The sequence below is a fragment of the Haemorhous mexicanus genome, chromosome 5 (genome assembly GCF_027477595.1).
Source record: "Haemorhous mexicanus isolate bHaeMex1 chromosome 5, bHaeMex1.pri, whole genome shotgun sequence".
NCBI classification, from domain to species: Eukaryota; Metazoa; Chordata; class Aves; order Passeriformes; family Fringillidae; genus Haemorhous; species Haemorhous mexicanus.
This window is the reverse complement of record NC_082345.1, coordinates 64,013,152-64,028,828: the sequence shown is the minus strand read 5'-3', so window position 1 is coordinate 64,028,828 and position 15,677 is coordinate 64,013,152.

The following is a 15,677-nucleotide window of genomic DNA, read 5'->3' as shown; positions in this document are numbered from 1 at the left end:
GAGAAAAGCCCAGACAAACTTGGCCATGAGACAAACATCTTGGTTCAGGAGTCATAGTTCTGACCTGGAGACACAAAAAGGATATCCTGGATGGCAGAGGTAGAATTTAAGTGACGGCCATTAGAAAGAGGAATCACATGTAGTAGAGGTGGTGCATGTTCTCATTTGTGTGCAAGCTCTGAGGGGAAAGGATTTTTACACCAGCTAGAAGTTGATGAGAGGTGTAAATACAAACTCTGTGACAAGGCCTGTAATGGAACTGCCCTCCAGTGCAATAGATTCTGCTCTTACTTCCACCCTGTTCCTAGTCGTCAGGTCCCCAAGGATTGCCTTTCTTCCTTCTTTAGCTTTTTGCCACCAAAAAATTCATTAGCATATTGTTATTTTGATCATTAATGAAGGTGATGAATAGTACCATTGAATAATCCTGTGCTCATGACTGAGTTCTGAGAAATTCCACTTGCAAAACAAACAAATCCAGAAAACCAAAACCACTAACATGCGACTTCCAGTAGTTAAAACTGCTCCATTTTCATAGAAGAGACTTCAGGCTTCTTAGCTTCATAGCAAACTATAAAATCTGTAAATATGAACTAAAATAGAAAGAGGAAAACAAGAAGGATTCAGTTGTGATAAAAGGAAATCTGCACAAAGAATGAGGGTAAAGTACAATGCAGCTGTTACATTTCAACATCACTTATTGAAGAAAATTGATATCAAGCTCTTTTAAAATTATCTTTTTTCTTCCTTTTATTTAGCTTGTATGTACCAAAATGCAGTAATTGCTTGAATAAATGCACTCTTGAAAGTGCTAAGACCTCAGCTTTAACAGAACTTGCTTGCAGTATTGATTGCATGTATGTTTGCTGGTTAATTATTTAACTGTGAAACTGCTCACTGTTTTATTGTTGTTCTACCAATTTATACTTCTGGCAAGCATCAATTTCTACTCATCACAGAAGAAACTCTACTTGATTAGAGTCAGAAACCATTCTATTTGGTTCTATTTTCAAAGTGCAACATGTTTTCTGTACATGGAATAAATTATATACCTGCTACATTGCCAGATGCATAGCCAGTAGGCAATCTTCTGCAAACATGGGGGGGTTTGTTGTTTTCATATCAATATGAACCATCTCAATCAAAATGCAAAATTCACACTCATTGCCATCTGGATGGTTGTAAACACAAAGTCCCCAGACAGCATTGTCCAGAAACTTTGTGTTTACAAATGGAGAATGGCTTTCCCTCCTTTACTGATGTAATTTTAGAAACAAAACTAGCAAGATAAAAATCACCATGAGGTATTATAGCATATACTAAGCATTTTCTAAGCATTTGTGTCAAAGAATTTAACAAGATGTAAATTATTAATATCAAGGAAACAATGGCATAAGCATATGGGCAGAGGAACAAAGATCAAAGTTGTGCCTTTCATTAGAGAGAGCATCAAGCAGATCGAAGGTATGCATGATGGAGAACACATCTGAGTATTTCTAATTTATGACAGCAATAATCACAGGCAATGTACAAAAATAATAAGAGGCAAATTCCTTCCACTAATGGTTTTTGAAGTTACAGCCCTGTGAAAGACACACTGCCTGGACTATTTTTTTAGTATTTTTTACAAATTAGTATGGTGTCAGTTGGAAGGATATATCTGCTAAGCAGCCAGGAAGTCTCCCAAAACAAGACAAATAATTGACAAACATTTATGAGATCAAATCTGCTGTATATACATACAGGCTGTCCTATTGGAAATACCTGCAGAATCCATTAGCAACTCTTTGGATTACATTATTTTTCTCTCAAACAACCAAGAACCAAGGAGCCTTTAACATAGTAAAGCACACCATTTCCCCCATAATCTATCTGGCAATCAATGAGTAGGTAATAGCGTGTCTGAATGCCTTGAATACTAAATACAAAAACAAAGAAAGCCAAAATATTCTCAGGTCCACACACAACTGTTAAAGTGGAATGCTCACAAAGTTATCTGTACTCATGTTTAAATCTGCTTTTAATTTTAGCCTTTACTTGCATTATACAAATCCAGTCAAGTCGACAGTCTTTTTTTTTTTTTTTTACATTCTGTAAAACTGGTATAACCAAATAAACAGCTTTTTAATATGCTCAGCATAATTCACTATTCCTGAAAAGCCTGATCTCTGGTTAAATGCAAATCTGCATGTTGCCTGAGTTGGTTTTTTTGATTTTGCTTTGTTTCCTTTTAAATGAAGCATGAATGGTTGTCTTCTGTACTGCTCACAGAAATGGAGATTCACAGGAGAGCAAACACTCAGCAGGTTTTCATTTAGAAGCTTCTCAAATGCAGTGATCCTGGCAGCACCGCTCAGCCCATGCCAGAGCATGGGCACAGCATCTTGGGTTTGTCTCCTGCCTGTACTTCAAAGGCAGGGATCCAGCTGCCTAATTGTGTTTCCATTTAATTCATCTTCCTTAGAGACAGCCCAGAGAAGCCATTGCTAAACTTATTGCTCACTGCGCTGATACCAGTTTTTAAGCAGGACTGCAGGGCAGACTTTCAGTATCCTGAACAAATACCTTGTACTGATTCAAACAGAAGAAACAATAATAAGCAACAGAACTGGTAGACACCAGGATAAATATGGTACAATGAGGAAGAGTCAGCACAGTTTTCCTAAAGAGAAGTTGTGCTTCACCTCTCTACCAAAGTCCTCTGACATGTCAATAAAACGTTGGCAGCACAGATCTGTTTGATACCATCTGTCTGGATTTCCAGAAGGCACTTAAAAAGTTGCTTCCCTTGAGGCTCTTGAGGAAGCTAATCAGACATGAAGAAATGTTCAGAAGATGGGAAGAAATGAGGTAAAGTATTAATTGCCTCTCACAGTAGAAAGAGATCACACATGGAGTCCCACATGGCTTTGTGCTGAAGTTCACATTGCTCAACACAGATCACAAGGGATCAGAAAACAGTGTCAAAAAGGGATGAAAATATTTGCTGATGGCACTGAATTAGTCAGTGATACAGACTATGGCTGATTGCAGACTCACATAAGAACTTCCTACTGTGTAATGACTAGGCAACAAAAATTCACTGTAGAGGAATGTAAAATGAGGACAAACATTGCTAGAAATCACTACAAAAGGAATCAAGAACATAAAATATTACTTTTTTGCTGTATAAATACATTACATATCCACATCTTCAGCAGTGTTTATAGTTATGTGTCCATGTGAAGACAGATATAGAAGTCCTGTAAAAGATACAGATAGGTGCAACAAGTATGAATAAAGATGTGGAGTGATTACAGGATGAAGAACAATAAAATAGATTGAGGGTTTTTGTTTACAAACCCAATATACTAAAGACAGTAAAATCAGGAGCGGCTTGTATAAGGTAAGTAGGAAATAACTGTTTCGTTCAGCCCAAAATCTGGAAGATATCAAATGAAGCCAGAAGATGCCAGTCTCCAGGCAAACAAAAGGATCTGTGTCTTCACTCATCACGTTATTAACCAATAGAACTTGTGCCAGGACATTGTGGATGCTAAAAATGTGCCTGAATTCAAAATAAGATTTTGACAAATTCATGGAACAAAAGGATATCTAGGACTAATCAATACAAACCCACATCAAATAGTTTAGGAAGTCACAGAATTACTGATCCACAGACACTCAAAAGTATTTTGGGGAGGGCTTCTAGAGGGCCCTTATAACCTTCTTAGGAAACTTACTGGTAGTCACTATTGGAAACAAGGCACAGAGCTAAAGGAAACTGCCCTTACCCATATGCAATAATTCAAGTTAGAATTGGAGTTATGCACTGTCAGTGTTGAGTCACAGTGCACAGAAGTAATCTGTGCTTCACCTGCAGAATGAAACTGGAATTTCTGGGCCATGCCATCAAACTGTGCACATACAGCTGTGCTTCTTGGAGAACACCAAGCCTGCTCTACACATGGAACCACAATCTCCAATGTGTTGTGAATGTCCAGGGTTTCTAATGCATGCCACGCCTCTCCTCACAACTGTGCATGCTCACTGTCATTGCACAATTGTCAGATTTCCCAGGAAAAGGGTTGCTGCATACCTTCAAATCTTAGACAAACACACAGGTTCTCTATATTGTGCCAGACAATTTCTAAGTGAGAGGTAATTTGTGTTCATGAGAAAACAGAAGGATGGTAATCCTACTTGGAATATCTTTTATCTGGAGTGAATGTGGCTTCTTTGACTTGAACCACAGTTTTTATATCATTTGGTGGTCCTTGTTTTCACTGTCTGCAAATGAGGCCTCTTTGTCTCTGCTTGGTGGTGGCACCTAAAGGTTTGCTAGACAGTTACATTTCTTTACCCTCATCGTTTTTGTTGTCACAGCTCACAGTCCTATAATGAGAGGTGGTTGAGTACAAGAGAACACCCTCAAATTTCTTTTTCCCAAAGTGATCTTCCTGGTCCATACTGCACATGTGACTGAGGCTCTCAGGTGCAGAGGTGTGGTTTTATAGTGAAGTAAACCAAGACAAGGTCTTAATCATGTCCTTTTGCCTTAGTGTTTGCTTTGCTGTTTCAACATAGTTTTCTAAGTCCATTGACCTCCAAATAATACGGGCTGCAAGTGCATCTATGAAACCTCCATACCTTTCAAATACCTGAAATTCCTGGGACATTTCATGTGTTCTGTTATATGAAACAATTTTATCATAAATGTTGCAGTTTAATGTTATCCTGTTGTTATTGATTGCCTTGCTGACTAATTATTTAGCTGAATTTCATTAATAAAACTGGTGCAATAGTTGCTGCAAGCATGTCCTGGTCACCTCTGTTTTTGAATAATTCCATTGCCAAATGCTTTCAGGCCCTGCCTCAGAAATTAGCACAAGCTTATTTTAAGTTTATCCTTAATATTCTCTGTACAATGAAAAATATTTTTTTCTTATGTTTCTGCCTTGTGTTGCATTTTAACTTTTTTTCAATTATTCTTGCATGGTTTTTGGTCAGCACAATAACAGCAAGAGTTCTGAGGGATTTTTGTCAAATCTCCAAATTTTCCTCAAAAGAACTGTTTCCTTTTCTTGTAGAACTAGTTGACTTCCTGCAGATAATGTTGTTTTTATTTTAGATGTCTGTAAGAATTGATTAAGTTTTCTACCAGCTATCCAGATGATTTTTTGGTTTTTTTTAAACATTATATTACTTCCCTTTGTATCTGAGGGATTATTTGTAGATTATGATAAGTGTATTGTGCTGGGCCCTGGTCCTACATCTCATACTCTGAAACAAAGTGAGACCTGTCTGACAAAAAGTAATGTAAGCCTCCAGTTTTACATTCAATTACAAGCTATATTTTCCCCATTTTTTCTCACAGAAAATTTGGCAGCAGGGATGCCAAACCTTCCTTCAGAATATTTTCCAGGAATTGTTTATACAATTTACCTCTCCAGACCTTGTCCATATGGTTTTCCTTGCTGTCCTATCATTGTGTCTCATGTCAAAGCTCTTGTAGACATGTTATGATTTTCATGTGTCTCACAAATAAATATGGAAAGTTTTCGTACTGTTAGTAATGTGACTTTCACCTGGGAGGGTCTGGGGACTGATGCTTTTGGCTGTTTCTGAAAGAACACAGATAAACTTTCTGACATCTAATGACAATGTGAAATAATTCCTTCTCTGCTTGAGCATAAATTTGGTCCCCCAGTTAAGTGTTCTCCATTTGCTCCATTCCTGCCACAAGGCTGTTCCAAGGGCTGCTGGTGAAGGAGCTCAGAAACCTATTTGACACATGTTAATGAATTATCAGACTTTCCAGCTCACACTCTGCTTTCAGTAGCCAGCTCAAAAGAAGCAGTCAATCACCAAAAAGCAGGAGCCTTCATTGATTTCAGCTGCTTGGCTTTTCTAAAGGGGAATATACATGGATATAGATATTTATTATTGATTCCTCTCACTCTATGTCCTAAAAGCTTAAGCAATTAATCAATAATGAACAGCCTCCTTTATTTTTTACAGTCACATTTTAAGCTGAAAAAAGCCTGAATGACAACATGTGTTGATTGCAGACACCTCCAGTAGCAGCTGCAATCCAGCTTCTGTGAGAGATTCTTCTGCAGCCAACACCAGGACAGGGGACAGTGTGGGAGCAGGTGTTTGTAGCTCTGTGTCCTGTACAGGAGATCAGCTCTTGTTGTCCCACCAGCCCTGTGAGAAGGAATGGGGGTTGCCAGCATGAACACCCATTTGGATCCACCACCAGAAAAGGGAATTACTGATGGTGCTGCTGGAGTGTAGTTGGCCCCTCTCTTTGGGTGTTTTTGTTTATTTAGAGCATACTGAGAGCTGCTGAATTTGGAATCTCCTCTTTATGGCACAGCCACAAGAAGTGTAGGCTTAGGATTTAAGCCTAAGAACATTAATGTTAGGGGAGTCTGATATGCACTTTTATTCTGTCATTACCAATAATTTGCAATGGCAGGAACAAAATCAATCTCATAAATAACATAATCCGTCTTGGCAGAAAATGCACACAAAGGCATTAATATTTTAAAATACTTCCAGCTTCCACATGAAAATCTGTGAAACATCTGTCTCAAAAAAAAAAAAAAAAAAAGGCTTTTTAAATAGTTTTCTGGAGGTCAGGTAATTTTTTTATACATTATTACCTCATAATTTAGTTGGATGCAGATTATGGCCTATGAATATCAAATACTTGATCTTCTCACTCCTTTTGTTGATATTTTTGTGCACATTGCTCATCATACACTTCTCTAATGCAATCTTCTTCCTTTTAGCCTAACAGTGATCTCAATTGTTTTTCTCAGAAGAGCCTACCTTTCAGCAATGTTTATGACAAAATATTTTCAAGTATTATTTTGCTGCCACCTTTTGATTTTATCATTCACAATGGGTTATGGTTGGTGATTGCTAAATGCATATTTCTACTTACTAAGGCTTTAATTTCTACTAAAATTGTATTAAAAAATTTCATAACTGAAGAGTTAAAAAGCCAGATGTTTTTAAAAAATCTTTCTACATTTTAAACCAACTGTTAATTAGACAGATGAAAAGAACATTTTAAAGTTAATTTTGCTATCAGGACAAAGAGTTCAACAAAACTGGATTTTTTCCAACAATACCAGTTGAAATAGGATAAAATCATAAGGGTTAGAAATTGAGTGTAAGAAGTATAGGTCTGATGAATAAATCTGAGATATTAATGCACATCCAACTGCAAGCAACATACATTAAAACCCTTCCCCATTTCCTTTTCCCCTCAAATGCAACGTGGGCAGTTTATAGGTAATGGTCTCTCACCATAATGGTAGATAAAAGATTACTCAGAGTCACTAGAAGGCTTAACATTAAAAATTTGTCTGGTTTTACACTTTTTTTTTCTTTTTTTTTTTCTTTTTTTCTTTCTTTTTTTTTTTTTTTTTTTTTTTTGTGTGTGTGTGTGTGTGTGCTGGTAATTTGTGTTCACAGAGGTCAAAGAGTGAATTTCAATGGACTTTTAAAGTTTTTATCCAAAATTTCAATGAAAAAAGTATTACAACATTTTTCATCATGGCAGGTCAGGTCACAGTCCAGCTGGGTCCATGCCCCCCTTTAACCAATCTCTAAAGTGGCCAGGAGAGGATGTTGAGTGAATGAATGCAAGAGATAAGACAGATGCACAGCCAGGTCACCCACAGGCACTGGCACTTTGCAGCTAAGGGCATCCTCAACTGGAGTCTATACATTGACATCCTGTGCTACAGTTATAAACAGTATCTGCAAGTGTTGCAGCTTCTTGACATGATACATTTGAAGTCCAAAGCATTCTGTGGTATCCAGTTGTGTAGCATAATTAAAATGTTACCTGGAAAAGTACATCCCTTTGCTCTTTTTAAATCTGTTGCCCGACAGGATTTCATTTGATTCCTCCTAAATCCTTGAATCACCAGAAAATGATGGCTAACACCCACTGTATTTACAAGTTCAGAGTTCTCTCTCTAATCCCTCCTTAAATTTTCTTCTGCAAGCCAGTCAGACCAAAACTATTTTGAGTTTCTTCATACAGAAGCTATTACATTTGCTCAATGTTTGAAATGTTCAGCTGTCATCTTTAAACTGGACTACCCTGAATTTTCATTACCATTCCCAAACTAATCTTTACATATCCAAGATTGTTTATGGCGAGTTAATTGAGTAGTGCCCATCTCAGTAGAGATACTTTCAGAGACTCCTTATAACATCCCTCATTGTGAAGACAAGAACTCTGAATTTAACTTTTTCTTTCATTAGATGATACCCCCATTTATTTCAAATACTTTGGTTAGGGACTTTAGCTTTAAAAAAATCTGAAAATATCAGTACACTTAGTGTAAACACTGGGTGACCTTGCCCATTGACCTCTAGCATCTCCAGTAGCTTTGTGAAACACCACATCAGGTATAGAGGTTTTGTTGATTTTTCTCCAGCATATCAACCTAAATGCAGTGTTTACTTTTTTGTACTCTTTTGTACAGTTTCCACCAGTATATTCATATGTACTTTCTTCTCATATGCCCTTTCTGATTTAGAACAGCATCTGTAAGGAAAACATCTTTTCATTTTTTGTATTCTATGCACAACAAGCCAAAGGAAATTAATTAAAAAATTAATACAACACCTTTGCACAGCTTCAAGGGCAGGTTTAACTGTAGAAAGAGGTTTGAAAGCCTTTTGGAAGTAATTCAAAGCCCACTGAGTCTTTTTGCAGCTCCAAAGATTTCCAGTGCATTTAGATGACTTGGTTGCTGTGTGTTTGATGCAAAGAAAAATCTGCTGTAGAAAAGGCTTCTGACTGGTTATAAAGTTCCCCACGAGGCTGATGCTGCTCTGTAGACTTCCATGACTTTCTACTACCTTCAGTGAGCACAGAATAAAGCTACACCATCCCACTGCTGCTTTGGGAAGCAGAGCCCATTTCAAGCAGAAGGAATTTTTCCATGGAGAAGAATCCTATGCCATATTTTGGGATAACAAAATCTCAAAGTTTTTCCTCAGGAAAACTTTCATCTGAAGTAACAGCTTAAAGCAATTCTGAACTAGATAGTCAGCATCTAATTATTAACAATGATGCATAAAGGTAAGGAAAGGAAAAGCTGGTCTGGCATTTTATCGAACTTTTTTTCATGTGTAAACTATGTAAATGAGCAGTGACAAAAATGTCAGTAGTGACATTTTATCTACTCTTCCTCCTTTTCTTACATATTTTACATTTTACAAATAATTCCTTATCAGCTCATTTTTGAAAAAATGCACCTTATGTCTATTTTCCCAATGTTTTGATGCAAAACTTCCATGCATGCACCAAAATTTGCACATTGAAAGCCAATTTTCAATGCAAAATTTCATGTTAATTTTTCATATGCAATTCAAATTTCCAGAACAATGGCACATACATTAAAAAATATTGCATTTTGAAAATATAATCTTAGGTAGGCAATAGATTACTATTGCACCTACAAAAGAATATCATAAAACAGTGAAACATGTCTCACAAGTCACAGCAAAAACACATTAGCACCCTAAGCAGTAGTTTGTTTACATTAAAATTAGCTCTGAGAAGGTTTACTGGGAAACCAAGTGCTTATACTTTCCATTAGAGTACTGAGTGCAAGATGTAGAGAGGTGCTTCCATTTTTGTGTGGCTTCTGTACTTCTAAGCCACATGGAAATACCCATTTACTTGGAATTTTCTGTAAATTTCCAAATAAATTTCAACTGAAGACTTAGGGTTGCATGTAACCAATAAATAAGACTGTGTTGGCTGCATGTCTTTAGGGAAGCAGACATTAGTTCACACTCAGGAATATGGTGGTGGATCTCACCAGGGATGTTTGGAGCTACAGAAAGGCTAAAGGAAAGCAGAATTTCCAAGCCTGTATGTCCCACTTAGCCCAGTCACTTCTCATTTAATAGCAGAAGATGATTTGTACAATGATCAAGTGTAGAATCTGGCCAGCATTTAACTAGCTGGATGAATAGGAAGTGCTATAAAGGTGTCATTGTCATCTAAAAGTGACCTAAAGAAAAGTAAAAATATTCACACTTTGGAGTCCTCTGGTATCTCTGCAATTTAGATAAGATAGTGAAGCATCAGTTCTGCAGCCCAGATGTCACATTAGAGATTTTTCTGTAGCCATGAGCTATGAAAAATCCCTTTTTGTTAATGATTCCTGAAATTTTGGACAGTTGGTAGCCCAGATCCTGAATTTGTTGGTAGGCCCCATAAATGCTTCTTAAAATGCCACAGATCCACTGTACAGTCCATTTATGGGATAATCCTCTTTCAAAGCATGAGGGGGGCACAGAAGAAAAGGGACTTGCTTAAATGTACTTGTTACTTCTTGGGGTTAATTTTGATTGGCTGAGTTGCTCTTGACCATTTACTATCCCACACTTTTTACTACCCCCATTTGCACTGAGATCCCTCTACACAGCCATGAGTAAGAGCAAGATGGCCACATACACTTTGTAGAACCACAGTCAATAACTTGAACTGTGACCAAATGCTGGTTACTGGGGCAAATGCTTTTTTAAATTTTCAGCTAGGGCAACTAATATTTATCATTTATAAAGCATTCCACATATCTGAAATACTGAAAACATTTTAAATTGATTAATCCTGTCTATCATACACATTGATGTCAAACTTGCTTTTATGGGCAGCAGTATTACTCAGGATTAACTCAGCAGAATTCAGCTTCTTCAGCATTACATGATAATACAATTTGGTTTTTAGCAATTACAAATATTTTAAAGAAGTTAAAACATTGAATGAAATGTTGTCCTGACCTGCAAAGCTATTGCTGTGGTCTACAGGATCCCACAGTTTTAGGCAATGGCAGGATCTGCTCATTTTGAGGTTATGTTTGTGTAAGGGATAAAATTTATGCCTGAGTCAAATTCACTGAACACAGGTTTTTGCCAACACCACAGGCTCTTGCCACATCTGCACTACAAGTGCAAAAATTCAGAGCAGGGCAAGAGGTTACTGAACCTCCACCTGGCTGCACCAGTGCAAATACAGGCCAAAAGGAGGGTTGCTCTTACTGCTGAGGAAGAGTGGCAGGCTGGCACACAGAAAGGACAGTGAGCACACACCACTAACTAGGTCCAGTACAGCAAATCCTCACCCTTCCGGTATTAATGCACTTTATCATATTGGAGATATATTTAAATAACTGTAGGTTAAAAAAAAAATGAAACAGTCTTTCCTTAAACAAAGAGCAGATCATTAATTCCTACTCATGGCCACAAGAGGAAAACCAAGAAATAACTAGGTCATTTTATAGCTTGGGAGATTTAGCATAGATATTAGGAATATGCTTTCCAACCTAAAGGATTGTTAAATACCAAAATAGGTTAGCTTGGAAGGCCATGAACTAGAAAGGCTTTAGGAAATGGGAAATTTTAAGATCACTCAGGCATACTTGCATTGGGGATGGTCTAGGATACAGCTGATCAGCTCAGTGTAGGGGATGAAGCACCAATCTCCTGAATTCCCAGACAGCTTCTCAGTACCATGATTCCATAGGGGTACAGCTGCCCTTAGCCTGGTACAATACAAACAATCCTGAAGGCAAACAACCAACCTGAAACAATCGTACAGCTGACTAAATTAAAGAGAAAGGAAATGTCCTCACAATTTTCTTACTACTCTTTATCTCAAAGTTATGTATTATATTGGGTCAGACAAGAAAACAAACACCATATTCTGATGCAATCCCATCCTGTCTGTTTTGCCCACACCACTGTTTCTTTTTCCCTATCTTGATTACAGATCAGAGTAGTTCAGGCTTAAAATTGTAGTTGTCAGAACAAGAGGTCACTTGAGTCATTGCAATTTCCAGAAATGTGGCTTATGCCCTCAGAATTTTCTCTGGCAAGGTTTTATTGAAAATTAAACATATTCCATATCACCCTGTCTTTGCAAAACTTTAAAAGAGCTGACAAAGTGGGACAGAATGGCTGAAGGGTTTCTGCTTGGGTTTTTTTGACTTCATAAACATTAGAACAATACGTTCCTGGTTTGGCCACTTGTATGGCTGACTGCCTGCACTTCTGGTAAAGAAATAGTTTAAATGAACCAAACTGTAAACTGATGCCCTATTGCAGTCATGGTGACTGCAACACCCCATTAGAGAGGGCAAAACATTTTGATTTACCTTGGAACCAAACTCTTCACTGCTGTAACTCCTTTGATCTGTGTAAACCTGACTTCTGCTTTCTTTAGTTTTTCAAACTGCAGCTTGAGTTTTCACATGTATTTTTTAATGGTAAAAATTACATTTGTCTGTAAAAATACAAACCCTGATCTGAATGCAGTCTTGGTCACCTAATACTGTAAAATTAGAAACTGAAAGCTGAAATGACACATTCAAGAATATATAGTCATTCTAATTCATATTAGAGGAAACAAAACAAAAAAAATCATGAGATAGAATTCACTAATTTTTTCCTTTAAATACCAATCTTATTCCCACAGTAAGATTACTAGCTAGTAAGACTAGCTAGTGTCTAGAAAGCGAATTTTCAAATGTGCACCAATACTTTGCCCATAAGTATAATCTGTAAAGATGCATGTGGAATACAGATGTTAAAAATATTACATCAAATTCTGGTCCAAACCAAATTATGTTCCTATTTTGTACCAGCAAATCCCCAGCACAGGTCAAAAGGCACAACCAGCAGCCAACAGAATAAAAGCTGAGCACTGAGAAAAAGCCTTACTGTATCAACCACACTGAAGCAGGAATAAAAAATACTAGCATAAAAAACCAGTAGAAAGTAAGCTACATTTATTCTCTAAATAGCAGGGGGAAAAAAGTCCATAGTATTTGTGGTTCTCAAATGCTTCAGAAGATTGCAGAGTATTTAGTGGAAATCTTTCAAAATTGCCAACTAAACTGATGGACATCTTGTTTGTACATGTTACATTACCAAAATTGGGCATTGTTATATTTAAATGAGATTTTGTGGAAGCTTTTCAGGTCTTACCAGTTTCAGACTAAACCAAAGAGTCGTTCATTGAAATTGAAACATTTTCCAGTCAGTCTGGCCTAAAGACAAGCCCTCAGTGACTTTAATTTTGGAATTGTTTCAATTAAAAAAAAAGAAAGTTTAAAGATGCTATGCTACTTATGTTAATTTGGTTTTGCTACACAGAACTTTTTCCCAGCTTTTATATTTATTAGTTATATTTCCAAGACTTTAATATCTGCCTCTCATTCTTTTTTCATTTATTTTCTATTCTAGATGGGTTGTGAGAGGTGTAGTCCAGGTGGGGAAGGCTGCATTACAGTGTTCAAAAAGTATTCAGTACCATATACTTCTTAGTAGCATCAGCTATGTCTTCATGGGCTAACAGCAGCTAATATATGAATCTAGCATCTGGGACAGTCTGACACCAATAAACCAGTTAATTTACAACAAGATTCTCTTTTCTGTTTATATATACATATGTGTGTGTGTCTGTGTGTGTGTGTGTGTGTGTGTGTGTGTGTGTGTGTGTATGTATGTATGTATAAAATCAACCAACCAACCAACAAAAACTTACTGTGGTCCTCACACACCCTAACCCTTACTGTTCAAAGATAACCCATTTTAAGCAAAAATGATACATGCCTTATGTGAACACAGTTGTCCTAAAATCTGCAGCTTTATCTCTCAGGTCCAGCAGTAATTCCTGTGTTTTTGTCCTTCTGCAACCTTTATACATCCATGTAGGCCAATCCCAACAAATCTGTAAGAAAAAACCATGTTTCCCCACTTCATGAACACAGACTATTAAGCCTTATCTAGTTCACTAGCAGGCCCAGCTCCTGGCTGTAATCATTTTGCTCCTTGAGTTAATTATTTTTACACATTCCTTGCCTTGTACTACTTTGTATTTGTAGTCACAAAGCACCTTGAGGTGGTGGGGTGAGGGGCAGACATCTTGCCCATCTTCCTCCACTCACTTACAGTTGCACAAGTTTGGGTTCTTAGGTAACTCTCTAAAAGACTTGGATGTTTTTATTATTAGTCTCATTTTGAAACTCTGTATCCCCCAGTGGAGAAGACCAAGCCTTCCACCTCACCCTCATCCTCTTCAGTCATGGGGATGACTCTTACTTCACTGTTTGAAGGAATCACATACTTTCTTCAAATTTTGTGTATCCAGGACTCCTAAGTGAATTCATGGCCTTTCACCTGAAAGGACCAGTCTGCCCTGCTCAAACTGCTCTTCCAGGAACAGCAGCACGTTTCAAAACATTCAGCTTCTCCTGGTAGTGACAGCTCCTATGGAAAGGATGGTGCGAGGGCAATCATTACAGCAGGATTGCAGGCCTGAGCAAACTGAAAGCTGGTCTTAGGGTGTTTGCAGTCTCCTGAAACGAGTGTTCTTGCACTGGCCATTTGAAAGTGAAAATTGTACTGTACATGCCTGGTGAGCCCATCAGATGTGCTGGAGAAGTGGTGGCTTTATAGACTGGTACAGCTGAAAACGAAGCACTGAGAGGAGGTTACAAATTACTGCTCTGTGCTTTCAACAGTTTAGGGGAGGTGACGTCTTGGGGATCCCATCTTTAGATAAAAAGACATAGGATAAAAGGCTGAAATAAATTACTCATGGTCATTAGCTTCTTAGTCATGGGAGAACTACAAAAAGCACCTACAACTGCTTAGATTTGCATGTTGTGCATTCATCCTGTGGCCTCAGTGAGTTTCTCAGTGGAAGGAACAGAGCCTGATCGGCGAGCTGGAAATGCAGCTCTGCAGGATGCTGCCTGCCCTCCTCAGTGACTCTGAGGATTACTTCATTAGGTTGTTTAATGGAGCAAATTTTCTACCTACACCTTGATTTTAAACAAGATTGCTCTTTTTCTAGCTTTCCATATATTCACCAACCTCAGACCTTTCCAGAAATGACAAAAAGCAGAGCAGCAGGCTGTATTACTTTCAACTGACTTCCCTGCCTTTAGTTCAGGCAATCTGAGCTGTCCTGATATTTAAAGTGACCCATGAAGCTGATCTTTACATTCAGAACCAAAAATACTATTTCAGGATTTTGAGAAAAAGAGATATGTACAAGTAATTAAAATGTAGAATAAAAAATAAGATTGTGGTAATTAAAAAAAAAGGGTGTTTACAGTAAAATATTAAGGTGTCCTTAAGGTACCTAAATAATTGTAACCTCACTTCAGACAGAAGTCACACAACAATCAGAAAATTAGAATTAAGGTATTTGGTTCACTTAGCTTATAAGTAATTAAAACTGGTTTTTAAAGATGTATTTACATTTTTATGTATTTTTTTTCCCAGCCTGAGAATACCACTCAAGGCTATTTTTCATGCAGTTCTTAAAACAAAACTTTGTAGAAACATTCATTCTGCACAATAAGGGACATACAACTCATTAGCTAACCTCGTTAAACTCCCAGTCCACAAAGCAGTATAGAGTATCTAATCTGAGGTCCTTAAGCAATTTAGAGCATGAAAACTAAGCAAGCTTCTTGTTCCCATAACCAAGAGCCACAATCACACTGTTTGTGTGCCCAGCACCACCCTGCACATTTCCTACCCACAGTCCCCACTAGGAATGTGTGAACATGTAAAAGCTACTGCCTGCAACTGCAAGGCACTGCTGTTTTCCATGGCCACTCTCTTCCTACTGGGCA